At 39.4% G+C, this 4,047-nt stretch overlaps 1 protein-coding gene across 1 annotated transcript in view; it reads right to left on the bottom strand.

The window, feature by feature from the left end:
• The window catches only part of DNAH9 (dynein, axonemal, heavy chain 9), a 362,890-nt gene that overhangs the window by 124,456 nt on the left and 234,387 nt on the right, over window positions 1–4,047 (bottom strand). The gene's annotated exons all lie outside the window — the stretch shown is intronic.

Genomic DNA, 4,047 nt, shown 5'->3' with positions numbered 1-4,047 from the left:
TGAATACAAAGGGCTGAAATAAATGAATAATCATTAACATAAAATAATAGAGCATTTTAATAGAAATTAATATTTTTTCTTGAACATTAACTTACCAGACACTGAATAACTGCACAAATTAACAAATGTAACATAAATAAACCTATTTTTCTTGTTCTCAAAAAGCGAAATATTTCCTGTTATGCACACCGAACAGGTCAGTACAAGACTAATGACGTGGCCATCGGCTGCTAAAATATTCGCTGCTAGTATTAGTGGAGAGAAATGGTGCGCCTACGCATAAGGTGCATAAGGGAAATGAATGCAACACGATTATAGTAATCAGTCATTAGCGAATGTTGTTGTTCATTATTAATAATTATGTATAACAGGATATTGTAAAAATTAAGTTATGAAATTTTTATTAAAACATTTCTTACATACCGTTATATAGGCTGGGCCACAAAAATATTAGTTGTAGGCTGCATGTGGTCCAGGCAGGCCATGAGTTTGACATGCTATGTGTATGGTGTAAATAGGTGGTCTAGTTTCATTTTTTTGTATGTATCTGACCAATTCCCCCAACACCATATTGAAAAGACTGTCTTGACTCCATAGTATGTTCTTGCCTTCTCTGTCAAATATTAAGTGAACATAATGGCTTGGGTCGATTCCTGGGTTCTCTGTTCTATTCCATTGGTCTATATTTCTGTTCTTGTGCCAGTACCAGGCAGTTTTGAGAATAGTGGCTTTGTAATATAGCTTGATATCTGGTATTGTGATCCCTCCAACTTTGTTCTTCTTTCTCAAGATTGCTGCAACAATTTTGGGTTATTTTTTATTCCATATGCATTTTTGGAGAGTTTGTTCTATGCCATTAGTATTTTAATGGGGATTGCATTGAATCTATAGATTGCTTTGGGTAGTATGGGCATTTTAATGATGTTGATTCTACCAATCCATGAACACAGTATATTCTTCTATTTGTTTATGTCTTCCTCTATCTCCTTTTTCAATGTTCTGTAGTTTTCTGAGTATAGGTCTTCTACCTCCTTAGTGAAGTTTATTCCTAGGTATCTTAATTTTTTTGTTGTTGTTGCAATGCTAAATGGGATTGTTTTTTTAGTTTCTCTTTCTGTGAGTTCATTATTGGTGTACAAAAAGGCCATAGATTTTTTGGTGTTAATTTTGTATCCTGCTACATTGCCGAATTCATTTATTAAGTCTAGTAGTTTTTTGATGGAGTCTTTAGGGTTTTCTATGTACAATATCATGTCATCTGTGAATAATGGCAGTTTTACTTCTTCTTTTCCAATTTGGATGCCTTTTATTTCTTCTTCTTGTCTGATCACTATGGCTAGCACTTCCAGTACTATGTCGAACAGGAATGGTGAAAGTGGGCATCCCTGTCTTGTTCCTGTTCTTAGGGGAAATGGTTTTAGTTTTTGCCCATTGAGTATGATGCTGACTGTAGCCTTATCATATAAGGCTTTTATTGGTATCTTTTTTCTTAGCTCTGAGTTCATATGGTTACCCAACACTTTCTGATAGGAATTTGGACTTCAAGCAGGCTTTCCTCTTAGACGTGGATGTTTCCATCTATCCTATTTAATAAAACCCTAATATGCAAATCCACTGAACAGCAGAGCAACCGGTTGCTGTGATGCACACTGACCACCAGAGGGCAGACACTCAATGCAGGAGCTGCCCCCTGGTGGTCAGTGTGTTCCCACAGGGGGAGCACCACTCAGCCAGAAGTGGGGCTCACAGCTGGTGAGTGCAGTGGCAGTGGTGGGAGCCTCTCCTGCCTCTGTGGCAGTGCTAAGGACCCCTTGGGGACCTTCGCCGAGGCTGCAAGAGGGCTCAGGCTGGGCCGAGGGACCCCCCCACCCAGTGCATGAATGTCGTGCATCTGGCCTCTAGTACTAGATATTTGTTATGCTCCCCTGTTCTGATAATATAGTTTGATTTTCCTTCTGAGAACTCCACCTTCCCCAGTCCTTATAGTTTGGGTGGGATTGACTTCAGCAATGGTCATTGGATCCTGGCTTGGCCAATGAAAGCATCCAAGTCACAGAGATTGGTTCAACTGTGGGTAAACTAATTACCCAAAGAGGCCAATTAGAGCCACTGGCCGTTAACCCAGGAACTTGGCTGAAAATAGCAGGAAAGAGGAACTCCTTTTATGCTGGGGCTGCAATGCAGACAGAATCCAAGCCACAGGAGCTGCTTGCCTGCACAGGGACATCGGTGAGTATCCAGCTCCAGCCCTGCCCAAATTAAGCTCTGTCCCATACTTTTCAGTTATACTAATCAATGCATTTCTTTTTATTTTATTTTGTTGTCTCACCTAAACCAAGTTTAGTTGGATTTTAGTTTGTTGCCATCAAAAGGGTCTTAATAAATATATCATGCAATCTAAAAATGTTCTCTCTTTTTTCTCTTCTTTCCTCTCCTTTCTCTCCCTTCCTCTCCTGTCCTTTCCTTCTTTGCACTTATGTTTTTTTTTCTTTTTGCCAAGTGAATTTGACTTAGTATTTTTCACTTGAAACAAAAAGAGCCCTGGATACACTATTGTAAATTATTAACTGTAAACTTCAGGTAAATTTGGTGGCCTGAGATGATTTAAAAACCCAAGATAAACGGAATTAAAGTTCCCAGACAGAAGGTGCCACCTAAAGACCCAGAAGGACCCTCCATCCATCATCAGGGCCGATGGGAACTGGAGGGCCACACACAGTGTTTCACCAGCTGCTCCTGAAGCCGACACCACCGCAGACACAGGAGGAAGCGCCTCCAGAGGAAAACTCTCAGCTGCTGCCCTCCAGAGCCAGAGTTTATAACCTGAAGTCACCAAGGCAGCCTGAAATGCAACACTGAGAGCTTTCTATGCTTAAATGACAAAGATGGGCCCAGAGCTAAGTTAAACCCAGTTATAGAAAAATAGTTACATTTCTGATGAGCTGAGGCTAAGCATGGAATTATATCTAAAGTTTCTAAACTTTAGATTACCACACAACTGTTAATTATTGCCATTATTACCATTATCATTACTACTTCTAATACAACTATTATTGCTAAATAAATTTGGAGTCTGTCTAGCTAGAGCTGGGGGATTCATTCAGTCTACTCCCACCAGATTATGAACACCAAAAACAGTCATAATTCGGCCGTAGGATACTGATAGAATATAGTTCAAGTCATTATTCGTGCATCAGATTATGATGATGTGCTTCAGTCCTGCTACCAAAAGAACAATTCCAGATGAAGGGTTTATATCAGAGTTAGGAATCCTAGATACCATTTTCATAAGAAGAATCAGCATTATAAAGGCCAACAAGTATGAAATATGCAGCAGGTACACAGTATTGCCAAGATCTATCCTTCATCCCACTCTGAGCTTGTATGTGATTTAGAACTTGCTCATTGGTTGTTTACCTATAAGTCTATCATATCCCATCTATGCATTTGTCTATCCATTTAAAGAGTACCTCGTGTGTGCTGGTGAATCCTGGTTTCTGCCCCTGAAGGACTGATAACAGTATGGCATAATATATGCAAGAGAAGAAACATAATTCATGATGGAACCACAGAGAGGGGAATGGGCTTAGAAAGGGCTTTTGGGTAGTGGGATAGCAAATTGTTTAGGACTTAAAAGTGACACACTGACAAGGGGTGCACTACTTGTGGAATATTGGGGAACTACAAAGAGTACTATTGGAGTTCAGGGTACAATGTGGTAGAATACAGGAAGAAAATAGTGAAGCAGCATGCAAAGATAATTTTAAAAGCTATTAAAAGAGCAGAGAATCTGAGCTGTAATGTCTAAATCAGCGGCTCTCAACCTGTGGGTCGCGACCCCTTTGGGGGTCGAACGACCCTTTCACAGGAGTCGCCTAAGACCATCGGAAAACACATGTATAATTACATATTGTTTTTGTGATTAATCACTATGCTTTAATTATGTTCAATTTGTAACAATGAAAATACATCCTGTATATCAGATATTTACATTATGATTCATAACAGTAGCAAAATTACAGTTATGAAGTAGCAACGAAAATAATT

Source organism: Myotis brandtii, unplaced genomic scaffold (assembly GCF_000412655.1).
Source record: "Myotis brandtii unplaced genomic scaffold, ASM41265v1 scaffold461, whole genome shotgun sequence".
Lineage (NCBI taxonomy): Eukaryota > Metazoa > Chordata > Mammalia > Chiroptera > Vespertilionidae > Myotis > Myotis brandtii.
The sequence above is the reverse complement of the archived record's forward strand: the minus strand, read 5'-3'. Positions and strand labels throughout refer to the sequence as shown.